Source organism: Miniopterus schreibersii, assembly GCF_964146895.1.
Source record: "Miniopterus schreibersii genome assembly, chromosome: 4".
Classification (NCBI taxonomy): domain Eukaryota; kingdom Metazoa; phylum Chordata; class Mammalia; order Chiroptera; family Miniopteridae; genus Miniopterus; species Miniopterus schreibersii.
Genome location: NC_138105.1, coordinates 66,879,155 through 66,893,056, shown reverse-complemented (window position 1 = coordinate 66,893,056; position 13,902 = coordinate 66,879,155). Strand labels below are relative to the sequence as shown.

At 52.2% G+C, this 13,902-nt stretch overlaps 1 protein-coding gene across 1 annotated transcript in view; it reads right to left on the bottom strand.

Moving 5' to 3' along the window:
* The window catches only part of KDM4B (lysine demethylase 4B), a 129,554-nt gene extending 116,264 nt beyond the window's left edge, over positions 1 to 13,290 (bottom strand). The window contains exon 1 of the mRNA XM_081136619.1: positions 13,179 to 13,290. The gene's annotated coding sequence lies outside the window, so the exon portion shown is untranslated. The remainder of the gene's footprint in view (positions 1 to 13,178) is intronic.
* Positions 13,291 to 13,902: the final 612 nt, after the last annotated feature.

The following is a 13,902-nucleotide window of genomic DNA, read 5'->3' as shown; positions in this document are numbered from 1 at the left end:
TCAGTGGCAGTGACAAGGTTTGGAAGCTCAGGTCCCATTGTGAGCTCTGGCTCCAGACTGCAAACCCAGTGCTGCCTCAATATGAAGCCCAGGAGGCCCCTTTGAGGCCACAGAGATGCTGGCCCCCTACAAGTCCCCTGGTCTTCCTGAGCACCTGGACTGCTAGGGGTTCCCATACCTAGGGGGTACTATGGGGCCCCAGCATAGCCCTCCTTTCCACGGAAGACTTTACCAAGTCCCACAGCCCTTACTGCTTCCTGGCCAGCCTCACCCACACCTCTGAGTGTAATGTCAGCATTTAGGAGACCAATCAAAGTTCAGTAGGCTCTCTCTAAGCCAGTCAACTCACTGTGGGGCTGCTCCAAGGCAAAGAGCTGAGGATTCTGCCAGTTTCCTGAGACACCCACTCTTGCCAGGCCTCCTCCACAGCCCCAACCCAAGTTCACCCCGGAGCCCGGCCCAGGCTCAGTGCCAAACCACTGACCTGGGGAAGAACATTCTCGGCTGACACTACAGGCAGAAGAAGGGTAGTGTGGGACTCAGTCAGGCCCAGCTCTCCAGTCTCATGCACGCACACTCACCTCTCTCCTGCACAGTGCACAGCGGTCAGGATCACTAAGCAACACCTACTCCCTCATCCCTGACCACATTAAGGTCCCAGCCCTCCCGGGTGCCCAGCCTATGTGACAGGACCCCCTGCCTGTTGGTCAGGGGGCCACATCCAGCCCCATGCAAGTACTTGCCTCCCCAGTGACCACATCAACCTCTCAGAGCAAGGAAAATATCCTGTCACCCCAAACCAATAGCTGGACCCCAGGAACACACAGAGGGACCAGCACAAATTCCATATTGACTGAACACGCACGTCAGGAGCTTATCAGGGACTATTGGTGGCCTGTATTGTTTTGGTTTTGCCTTCCTGTAACTGTGAAGATAAATTATTTTTATAATGAAGATCTCTCTAGGAGTCTTGTTAGGGGAACAACCACTGTGACTTGGCTGATCACAACGTTTTCAGGACTTCTTTTGGCTAAAGGCCAAATTGATTAATCCAGGAGACCTAGGGCTTCAAGAAGCAGAGGCTAGAACACTGAGGCAGCATCTCCAGGTATCAGGTCTCATGGTGGCTGCACCTAGGACACCTGAGCCCAAGCAGAGACAGCCGAAGAACACGAAACCTAACCCAATCTTCTCACTGCCAGGAGTCGGTCTGCAAATCCACACAGCCCTCACACAGGCCTGAGGCACCATTCAACCCAGAACCACAGTGCTCTGCGCTGGTGGCTCCACATCAAACCCCAAGTTCATTGGAGGGAAAAAACCTGAAGAGATGTTTGGAACAGGCGGCAGGACTGAGTTCTAGCCTGGCTGCCTCCAGTCCAGCCTCCCCTACGAACACCACCCAGACTCCTGGTATATAAAACCCTGTCAAACCCTCCTACCTGTCCCTTTAAAATAAAGAAGCTCCAGAAGAAGAAAACCCAACTTATTTTCAAAGTGGCATGTAATAACCTCAATTGTTTTTTAACTTCCCAGCACAAATATGGAGTAGCAACACCAAAAACCATGGGCTGCTCTGGAATGGAAAGTGATTTTAGAAGCTTCTGTTGCTACTGAAAATACCTTGACTCACAGTCAAGGAAAGAACAGAAGCCCAGAGAAAAATCATTATTGTAATCTACTGACGCCTATCCCTGGGCCAGGTGTGCTAGAAATCAGAACATTCTGTGAGAGAGGGGGACATCCTGGGCACCGTGAGGGGTTGAGCAGTATCCCTGACACCCACCCACTTGATGCCAACCACAGATATCCCCAGACAATGCCCCGTGTTCCCTGGGTGCAGAATCACTCCTAGGATGGGAACTACTTTGTTAAGGGATTTTCATGTAGTAACTCAGTTAATCTCACCCACACTTGAAGTAGAAACCTCCAGCATCATCCCCATTTTAGGAGGAGGGCACAGACTCAGCACAGGCAGCATCTGAACCCAGGCAGGCCCAGTGCGTGAGTACCAGCCTCTAGCTGTCAATCCCACTCGGCCACCCAACCTCGAGACTTCAGGCCTTTTAAAACTGTCTGCAGCTGCGGGATGTTATTTCCAAACTATGCTTGTACATAAACTCTCCTGGGCTTTCCTATGGCCAAAGCAGCATTCCAAGTTCCTCCAGTTCCCTCCATGGAAACATCTTGAGTCCCAAGTTCAGAGCCCCCAGCATCCATGCCACAAATACGCTGCCATGGGCTCGGCCTTCAGGACTCTCAGCCCTCACTGCTAGGACAAGGTTTCAAGATCCTGTCAAATATGAGAGGCTGTATGCAAGGGCCCATGGGAAGGACTGGGCCACAGCCATGGCCGCTCGACCCTCTGAGGGCTGGCCATCAAGCCCAACATCCTGGAGTGAGCGGCAGTGCTGCAGGCTGGCAGGCTCAGCCAGAGTCTCAAGAGCAGGGCTTTCAGCTTGTTCCCACTTCCCCACAGCACCCCCAAACACAGGCCCTTTAGGGGTCAGTCCCTGCCCTCCCCGAGGTCAGCTGTGCTGTCCAGGCAAACCCACAGCCTCCTCCTCCACGCACCATCTTCATTCCTGCCACCTCCATGAAAGCCTCAGGGACTCCCTGGCCCCTCCAAAGGGGTCCCCCTGAGCTACACTCCACCATGGTGGGTCTTACCCTCCTCACTCACCCCTCACATGGCTATAGCTGGTTTGTGTTGGGTCTGTCTCATCTCCCCAGCTAGAGGCTAACAGATTCAGAAACTCTGATGGGCTGCGAAGGGGCCAGCCTCAACTAAATGCCAGGTACCCCATTTACAGCATCCCTGACCCATCACAGCACTCAGTTCATCCAGAGGCATAAGTATTCCCAAAGACCAGCCTGTGGAGGCCCAGCACAGCAGCACTGAATGTGAAATACACCAGGATGTCAAGTGTGAAATAGACACAGGATGTCAGAATGGGAAATACACCAAGAAGTTGGGTGTTAAAGACACCAAGATGTCAAGAGTGAAATACAATTTTTATACTAATTACATGTTGGAACGATAATATTTTGGATATTTGGGTTCAATAAAATACACTATTCATATTAACTTCACCTTTTTCTTTTTATCTTTTCATGTGGCTACTAGAAAATTTTAAATTACACATGGGGCTACCTTGTATCATTAGTGGACAGTGCTGCCTCAAACATCAGTTTATACTTGTGCCTGTGTTTTCTCCCAAGGGTTTTGTTGGTTCAGCTTTCACATTTAGATCTTTGGTTATCTAGAGTTAGTATCTGTATACGGCATGAGGTGGGGGTCCAACTTTGACGTCTGACACTTAAGTGTCCATGTGTATCCCCCATGGAATCTTCTCAGTGCCATGATCAACTCCCTGGCACTCAGGACACCCAGGTCACCTGTATCCTCTGCCAGGGGACTGTGAGTCACACAAACACATACCTCTTCCCCACAGGATAGACACCAGCAAAGCAGGTGAGCCGAATCACCTGGCATGGTGACAGCACAACCCTTGGAAGGAAGGGGGTCCCTGATTATCCAGGGAGGGAGGATGCCAGGGCAGGAGCCACAGTCCACCCACAGGACTGCTCAGTGGGGCTTTGTGGGGGCCATGGGGATGCTTAGAACTTGGCAGCTGCTGCCTTCTAAGGGACAACTCACAATCCTGTCAGGGCCAAGACCAGACAGACCAGGAAAGGGAAGTGGCCAGGGAAGGCAGCTCACTTTCAAACCTGCTGGCCAGACACTCGGATGGATGGGACTGGGGAAATTCAGAAAGAAGGGTCTTCACCTGAGCCACATGGAGCTCTCAGGGAGGCCAGCTCAGAGCCCAGATTGAGCACAGCCAACGAGGCCAGCAGGGATGACACTAGCACCAGGGCAGGCAGGAATCAGGACACACCTTTCTGACCCTGGCTGTGGTGGACTCTAAGGCAGAAAGGGCCCAGTCCTGCCTACCAGGAAAACATACTGGACACAACAGACAATCCAGAGTAACAGGGCTGCTCCATAGAGTGGACACAGAGGCCCAGTGGCTGCACTAGAGATCCTTCCAGGGGCCCACCAGGGGCCCAGGCACAGCCCACTCCGAGTAGACCCTGACCAACTTGGACTGGAGGAAGAGGAAGGCAGAGAGGTGAGGACTCACCACTGAATACTGGAGTTCATAACCTACACGTGCAAAGAACAGCCTGGGAGCTTCCTTCTGCAGGTGAGCTGGGCATCATACCTGACATGCCAGGCTTCACTCCTCCTGGAAGCCCAACCCCAAACCTACAACCCATGCACCACAGGCCGGACCTCCCTTATTCTTACCTCCTTCTGCTGACCCCTCCCTGCCTCAGCCCCCCACCAAGACAGAGCCCCACAAAGGCTTCCCATGCTGCCTCTGCCCAGCGGGTCAGCTAGGTGAGCAGTCTGCACACCCCAGCCCTGGAATTTTAGAACTCTGAGACAGTTAGGGAAAAGATGGGGCAGAAAAAAGGAGAAGCTACCCAAATGTCCATCAACAGATAGTGGATCAACACAGTATGTCCATCCAAACACTGGAATATTATTCGGCTATAAAAAGGAGTGATGCACTGACACCTGCTACAATGTGGATGAACCTTGAAAACAGTGAAAGGAGCCAGACACAAAAAATCACATAGTATGTGATTCCATTTATGTGAAATGTGAACAGGCAAATCCAAGGGAAAGAAAGTGGGTTAGTGGTTGCCAGGGGCTGAGGAAGAGAGGTGGGGAGTGACAGTCTAATAGGTATGGGATTTCCTTTTGGAGTGATGAAAATGTTCTGGAATTAGATGGTGGTGATGTTCTAAAAACCACTGAATTGTCCATTTTAAATGGGTACATTTTATGGTATGTGAATATCTCAATAAATAAATATATATATATTTAATCGATTTTAGAGAGAGAGGAAGGGAGAGGGATAGAGACATAGAAACATCAATGAGAGAAAGAGAGAGAGAGATCGATCGGCTGCTTCCTGCATGCCCCATACTGGGGGTCAAGCCCAAACTCAGGCATGTGCCCTACCTAGGAATTGAACTGGGGACCTCTTGGTTCATGGGTTAATGCTCAACTGCAGAGCAACAATTAAAAAAAAAAAAATTTTAAGACAGGGCAGAAGCATTTTAAGAGGGTCTGGCCAGCATACCAGAGCAAATCACTGGGCAGCTGTCACATGGCTCTCCCCGGTGATTGGAATGACTTTGGTCCTGCCTCATCAACCAGGCTCTAAGCTCCTTGAGGGCGGATCTGCTGCGCCCCCATCCCCGCTCACCTTAACCCCTCAAAGTCTGGCACTGGGGGACCCCAGAGATACCCAAGAGACAAATGGGCCTCCTCCAGCTTCCTCTGCCTCCTCTATGCTCTTCCACATAGGTCTTCCAGGCCAAGCCCTCAGTGTCCCTTCCAAATGCCTTTCTTTCTCTGCCCACCAGCTCACCATCACCCATGATGACAAGACTCAGCTCAAATGGTGACTCTTTGGTTGCCTCCCTGGTCACCACCTGAGCCACAAGAACTGTCCCAGCCCTGTACTTCTACAGACTTGGTTTCCATCTTTCTTCGTAATCCTGCACAAGCTCCCCACCAGACCCCACCATTCCCTCTGCTCTCCCCGGCCCTGCTCCATCCATGGCCCCATGACCCAGTGAGTGGAGACATTGTTCATCTGGCCATCACACGCACCTGGTTACATGCAGACAGGCTCAACAACTGTCACACTCAACTAGATAACGGCAGACACCCTCAGCCAGACCCAGGGCTTGGGGGACATATCCAATGGCTGTATGTTCACCACAAAGCCCCGGCCCTGCCAGAATCACAAAAGCCACTGATCCCCAGGACCACGCATGAGAGGCCTTCTTCCATTCTCAATTGTATATCTCCACCTTGAGGTTGGAGGATGACATGGCTTGGGAGTTTGCAGGGGCCATATGACACGTCACCGAGACCACTCTGTCCAAGGTCCTTGCAACAGTCAACCTCAACCTGACCACACCCACTTGCTGTAGCTCTGTGAGTGGCTAATGAGCTCTGTCTGTCTGTCCATCTGTCCATCTATCTGACCACCCATCCTTCCTTCCATGGGACCTGGTGAGAGCACTGGACATGCAGAGGAGCCAGTTCCTTGATGAACGATACTGCTCATCAACCTTTATCTCAGATCAGGGCTCTGCTCTGCCTTTGGTGCAGGAAGGACAAGAAGAAGCCAGAGTGGCCAAGACCATTCTGTGGCTTCCACCTGCTATAGCCCAGAAAGGCAGTGAAACAAGATGACTTCTCTTCCAAAAAGGTGTCAGAAAACTAGCTTTCTCTACCAACTCCCTACTCTTTCTTGGGGGGAAGGAGTTGGGATAAAGCAATAAATCAAGAGTTTAAATTTCAGGGGTTTTACTCACATGCCAGCTAGAGATGGAGCAATTCTCTCTCTTGACACGTGACCAAGATAATCAGATCCATGCAGCTGCCGACCTAAGATGGGAAGCCTACTCTGCTTAGGGTCAACCCTTTCTGACAGATGGGATTTTAAAAAAAGAGAATGAGGGAACAGTGGGGACTTGAAGGGGCCAGCAATATGACAGAATCTCCAAGTCCAGCTGCTGGGCTGGGATGCCCCACGCATCCTGTGGAGTCAAGGTGAGCTGTCCCCCGCACTTACTCAGGGCACCCGACTAGCAGATCTAGAGCTGTCCAAGGGGAGAAAGGTGCTGAGCATGCTGGGGTCCTGAGTTCGGGCTCAGCATACAGCCGGGTTCCACTTGTTTGGGGATCCCTGGCATGCCCCTGCTATCAGGCTGTCACTGTGCCTGCTGGAGGCTTCAGGCTGGCTCTTGCTCTAAGGAGGTCTCCTGATCCATCCTCTCACTTCTTGTGCACAAAGCACAGTTCCAGATCCACTGCCAGCTCATTTTACATGAATCATTTCTCTCCATGTTCTCTTCCCAGAGAGTGGAGGCAGCAACCATGAAACCATGAAAGCAGGCCCACCTCCACCCCTACCTGCCCAGAAGGTGTCATCTACTGGGTCCAAATGCAAACACCAAAGGGAAGTGGGTGCTGAGTACAAATGCTGAGTGCCCACCCCTTCACAGCTTGCTGTACAGGCTTGCCTGAGAGCCCTAACTGCCATCACTGGTACCAGCCAACGGAGCCAAATCCTACATTGGTTATTGTTCTCTTTTGTGCTTGGAGACCCATTTGGGGCTGCAGCCCTCAGTGGCTAGCATTCTGATTGTTACTCTTTGTCCACTGAACAAACACACTCAAGGCCTCTACCCCAGAGAGTCACAGTCCAAAAGGCACAGCCCAACCATGGGGCAAAGACAGCTTAATGCAAACTGGAACCACTGGGGTGGGACTAGAAGGGAGAGAAGAGATAGATGGAGAGGCAGAAGAAGACGGAGACAAGCAAAAAAAAAAAAAGACAGGCAACTTTGTTAAGCCAAGAAGTTCTGAATAACCCCCTCTCCAGGTTGTTTATTTCAATCAACTAAAGAAAGCATGACTGTAAATTAACGGTGTGCTTCCTTAACAAGTCAGAACGTTCCCAGGACCGTACCAAATCTGAGATGCTAAAGATCTGCTTGACTCAGAAATCACTCGTCAGCCAGTCTTCGCTCCCAAAAGCTGAGGTAGAGGAGTGAGGCCAAGGAAGCACAGGGGGCGCCATCACCTTGCACCTAACACGGCCGTCCCACAGCCATCTCAGCGTCCACTCACCCCACAAAGCTCAAATATTGCACCCACAAAAGCCACCTCTTCACATGTTCCCATGCAAAAGAATAAAGCACTTCCCAGGACTACATTCTCATCCCTTCTGAAGGGGGCACTGGTATTGGGAAAGCAGATGGGTCGGATGCTTACAAAACCAAATGATTGGGAAAGTGTCTTCCTTTTAAACCCTCAGCTTCTGCCAGGCAAAAACACTCTTTAAGGCCAGGTGTGCTCCTTACCAATCTTCTGATGGGGTGCAATGCAAAAGGGGTGGAGTGAAGCAGAATGAAAACATCGGGCATCGCAAACAGCAAAGTATTTGCCCATTTACATCAACTCTTTCTCCTTTACTATGAAGTTTTTTTGGGGTGGATGCCTGCACTTTTAATTCCCCTTGAAACAACCCACAACCCATTTTCTATTTATTTATTTTTAATCTTCATCCTACGATATTTTTTCCATTGCTTTTCAGAGAGTGGAAGGGAGAGAGAGAGAAACATTGATGCAAGAGAGAAACATCAACTGGTTGCCTCCCGCATGTGCCCCAACCAGGGCTGGGGATCGAGCCTGCAACCAAGGTACATGCCCTTGGCCATAATCGAATCTGGGACCCTTCTAGCCACTGAGCCAAGCCGGCTAGGGCCACAAACCATTTTTTAACGTATACACTATGACTCTAAAGGCTTTAATGTAAGAACGATGAAAAGTCATTCATTTAACACACAAATGTTTGTTGAACATCAACTATGTACCAGGAACTGCTATAGGTGCTAGGGAGACATGCAGCAACCAAGACAGACATCATTGTGCGGATCAAACCCAGCCTGCCGCCTGCTTTTGAACAGCCCGCGAGCTAAGAATGGTTTTGACGTTTTTAATGGTTGGGGGGGGGGGGTGTCAAAATAAGAAAAACAGTTCGTAACATGTGAAAAGTATATGAAATTCACATTTCTGTGTCCATAAGTAAAGTTTTATTGGAACACAGACATATCCACTCATCTCTGTACTTTTGTGCTACAGTGGCAGAGTGGAATAGTTGGAACTGAAGCCGTCTCGCCTGCAAAGGTGGAAACAGTTATTCTCTGACCTTTTACAGAAAAAGCTTCTCCTAGTGAATGAAACAGACAGTAGACATATAAACAGATTAATATGCATTTCTGGTAGTACTGAGGACAAAGAAAAAAAGGCAGGATGGAAGTGAGGATGGTTGGAAGGGTGAATTTAGGCAGTGTGATCAGGGATGGCCTCTCTGAGCCAAGACCTGAACGACAAGAAGCCAGCTGAGTAGAGATATGAAGGAACAGCATTCTGGCAATGGGAACAGCAAGTGCAAAGGCCCTGAAGCAGGGAAGAGTAGGCATGGAAGCTGGTTAGACTGAAGGGGTACAGGCACAGGAGGGGAGAGTGGTAGGACAGTGAAGAGAGGAGAGTGCCAAGAGGACAAAGTAGGGAGGCCATGGGAAGGGATCTGGAATTTCTTCCAAAGGCAAGAGGAAGTCGCTGGAGGAATCTGAGTAGAAGACCATTTATAAAGGTTTTAAAGCTACTTGAGTGAGCAGGAGTGAAAAAAGAGAGTCAGGACACTTTATCTAACCAACAAGATGCTCCCAGCACAGGCCAAGTCAAAACAGGGAGTAAGCTCAAAAACCAATTCATCCAACAACAAAATCAATTCATTGATCCACTCAGGCCTCAGTAATTAAAGTAATAAAAACTTTTGAAAACTATCATAGTTAAATTCATTTTATTGTGTAAAAGTATCTGCAACTAGTACAATAACAGTTCAATGACTCCATGGACAAAGTTGTTCAGGAAGAGGCAAAGATTAAAGAAGTGAGTTGCCTTAAAGTCCAGAACAACTGTTAAGCAAACTGACAGGAATGGGTATGGTGGCCAGGAGGGTGTGGAAGCCTGGGTAGGGGACCTGTGGGTTCCCAGAGGACAAGAACAGTTGGGAAAAACCCCGCACCATGGACAGGGTCAGGGAGAGGTGGCAAGGGCTCAGGTGGCGTGGGTGTGAGCTTCTCTCCTAGAGGATGGGGGAGGTGGAAACTGCAAGCTGGGAAGGGTGGGGGAAAGTCAGAGTGATGATTTGGAAGAACCTGGACAGCAGGCCTAGGAGTATGGGCTGGACACAATTTGCAAATACAAGACCCTCCCTATTAAAGAGTGGAAGGGAGGAAGAGGCAAAGGGAACTAGAACTGGAGGTACATCAGGGACATGGCCAAATATTAGACTGTTGCCGTGTTAAAGGTCAAGTGAGAGTGTCTCACCTGTGGGTGACTGTACCCCCCATGGGACACTAGGCAATGCCTGTGCAGTTGTCACAACTGGGGGTGGGGGAGGAGTGCTGTTGACCTCAAGTGGTTGCTCCTCAACACCCCACAGTGCCCAAGACAGCCTCCCATAGAGAACAATCCAGCCCGAGTGGGGAGACCTGGGCAGAATCAGACAGCACCCCAGCGGTAATAAATCGGCTCAAGGTTCACAGCTCCCTGGCGCCATGCAAAGCACTTCAGAGCCTTTCATTCCCTTTGATCCTCACAATTACTGGGGTTGGGTTCTCATTATACCCATTTTACAAATGAGGAAAGCGAGGCCCAGAGACTTGGAGTGACCTGCCCCAGAGGAGGGATCTGAACGCAGGGCCTCAGACTCAGAAGTCTATGTGGGGAATGAAGAGGGCAGGAAGCCAAGGACACTACCAGGAACAGCAGGTCAGAACAGAATCCAGGTTCAGCCCCTGTCCTCTTCTGTCTGGCATCCTCAGCCAGAAGCAGAGGTACCCAGTGGCAGGACAGGTAAGAGCTGTGGCCATAGAGGGACAGGGCCAGCAACACCAGTATAGTGTGGTAGTGACCAATCAGGTACACGAAGCCCTCACAGTTTTTCCATCTGCCCATAGGTCATTTGCTCTCCACACGCCAACCACACTTGGGAAGGTTTAGTGACCACCTCATTTTGTTCTTGAGCAAGTGACTAGTCCAAGGTCACACGGTTCTGAACCCCACACTGAGGCTCTAAATACAGATCCCGGGAAGCAAGCCAATTGGAAATGCTAATTTGCCCAGGCACTGTTCCCCTCCTCCATCCCTTAGCGCCCATCACCTCATCCTGCCTGCTCCAGGAGCTGACCCAGAGGGCAGTGGGCTCCACACCACCATCATAGCTGTGCCCACCGCCCCTTTCTTTTCCTCACTAGATCTGAAGCCCCCTTAAAGTCAGGGACTCCCCAAAACCTGCATCAGCACTCAAACATCCCCAATGTCCATCCTCACAGGTGTCAGATGGAACCAAGGAACAGATGGGCTCTCCAGGGCAGAGGCTCAGATGAGGCAGCCAGGGGAAAGGGGTGGAGCACAAGAAACCAGCAGAGGAGGCAGAGAGATGGAGGATCAAGTATAGGCAGAGTGACCTGACAGGGGGGCAGGGAGCTACAGATACCACAGAGGGCCCCTGACTGCCCCAGGAGGCTCCTGGAGGAAGGCACAGGGCCTGAGGAAGGGTCTTTTCTAAGAAACAGGAAAGTAGAACAAAGGCAGGGTGGGGTCCTGAACAACCCATCAGCAATAAGTTTAAGCTCTAACATGTTTAACAGCTCCTTAACAGCCTACTCTCCAACGAGACAAGGATTAGAAAATGCAAGAAAGTCAATTGTTACTAAGTAAGATCTGTATACATTTCAAGTCTCAACAACTACAAACATCAAACACGTACATGAGGCAACTGACACAGTAGCCACTTGCACACCCCACGCAACACCTGGGAACATTTGTGCAACCACCCCCTTGCCCCGCCCCCCCCAAGTGACCTTCCCCAGTGGAGGGTGGTCTGACCCTAACCAAGTCCCCTGCATCAGGAGCAGCAAAATCTGCCAAGCATCCAATCAGAAGCACAGAAAGAGAACCAGTGAGTTTCAGAAACCCTGGACTCAGATAATCACAAGTTGACTACAGGACTTTCACACTCTGTCCTTCGGGTTCCAAAAACCAAACTGCAAAGACGAGAGAGGCTGCCCACTACTTTTGCAAGGGTGGCAAGAAAAAGCTGACCAGTGAGTTGACAAACCCTCCCTATGTCTCATAAGGAAGCTATTATTTGAGAATTAGGGGGAGTCATTAGCTCTTTTACTGCTGCAGTGATAAAACAGCATAGGAGTCATCTAATGAGCCCATTTTAGGGGTTTTCTCCAACCTGGGGGCAACCAGATAAATGGCTGTTGAGGCAGAGCAATGGCGCAGGCATCCTGAGACCTTAAGACAGTGCCAGCAACCAGTGGAACCCAAAGGAGCTTGCTGAATAAATGCCATTGACAGAAACATATGGAAAAAGACACACTTTTTTACATGTAACAGGGTCTTGGACTCCAGTGAACAGAACTCCGGAAACAGTTCCCCAGGTGCACCTGAATTATTAAAACAAAAGGATCCTCCCCGGAAAAAAAAACACAGATGGGACACACCAAAGCACAGTCCACGCCTCCCCCACACCCGGGGGAGGGGGGGGGAATCCCCTGTAAAACCTTCCACTTTGCCCAGGTAGACGTGCACCTGGTGCCATAGCATCCACCAGGCGCAGACCTGGGCCCTTGCACATCCCAGGGCACAGGTTTCTTTCAAAATGAATCCGTCCCCAGCTCCCAAAGCGGGTGGATAGGACAGCCCCAGGGGGTGGTTGCAGAAGCGACTCTACAATTTATTGCTTCAGACAAGGGGGGACTTCGAGATGGCGATGGAGCTGAGAGGGGGAGGGACTGGGGGGACGCGTCTGTAATGTGATGTGCATAGCAAGTGGACACATTTTTTAAATAAAAAATCCAGATTGCATGCTTATTTCAGGGGGGGCTAACGGAGATCAGAGACAAGTTTGGAAGCCGCGATGGCACTGCGGGTTGACTCGGGGAGGGGAGTGGGATGCAATGATGGCTATTTCGGGGAGCGCCTCTGGGAAGCTCCCAGTTAACCTCGCCGGTGCCCAAAGGGCCGGAAATGCAGGAGGGTTCCACCCAGGGCCTGGGTTCTCTTTATTATAATTATCATTTTTTTAAATTATTAGGATGGTTGTGAATAATAGAAGGGCCCAGCCGAACACGGCCAGCCGAGCCGGGCCACCCACGCTGTCATCTTTTGTGCGGGGCCGACGGGGACGCCCCGGCCCAGCCCCCGCGCGCCCCCAGCCCAGGCAGGGCGCCCCCGCCTCCCGCCCCTGGCCCGGCCATTGTCCAGCCGCACCGCCCCCGCCCGAGGCCCAGCGGGCGCCCGGGGCCGGGCGGTTAACGCCCCCAACCTCCTCGCAGGCCTGGACAAAGCGCGGCGACCGCGGCCAAAGCAGGCCTCACCCGAGGCCTGGGCCTCGAGTCCCGGGCGCCCGCCCGCCCACAGCCCCCGGCTTGGAGCGGGTGCGGCGACGGCGAGGCCCGCGCTCGGATGCGGCGGCCGCCTCCCGCGGGCTCACCTGAGGCGGCGCGCGCGGCCCGATCCGGAGCAGCGGCGCGCGCTCCCCCGCCCTCGGCGTCGCACCCCCAGGTCCCGCTCGGGCCGGGCCCCGCTCGGTCGCTGGCGGCCGAGCCCTCCGCTAGCGCCCCGGGCGGGGCTTATAAGGACGCGCGCCAGCCCCGCCCCGGCTACCATTGGCCCCCGAGCCCACGCCCGCGCTCCCATTGGTTGTCGCTGACAGCTCCGCCCCTCCCCTCAACCGGGCCGATCAACACTGCACGGGCCGCCTCCCGCAAGCGTCGATTGGGCGGGCGCAGGAGCCGGATTCGCCTCCTTATTGGCCGGCAGGCGGGGACACGCCAGCGCCTACCCACGTGCCCGCTGACCGGCTTTATTTTTATTGGTGGCAATACACGCCAGTCAAGGCTGTCGCGACCAACCGGACAGCGGCTGGGCCTCGGATTGACAAGGACGCTTCGGGATCGCAAGGGAACAAGCGAGTATTGGCTTGCGCGGTCAGCCTAAGACGCGGGCTGGCTGAAGCCGTTGCCAATCACGGTTCAGGCCCGCCCTGGTTATCAAGCAGCAGCTGAGTACGTGAGACCCTGCACAACATCAGCACCGGGTCAGGGAGGCGTGGCGATGGGGTTGCAGACCCGTAGCCGGAATTTGGGCGCAGAGTTCCCCAATTCAAAAAGTCCCCAGTTAGAAAGCATAGCCCCAACGCATTCCATTTTGCAAAG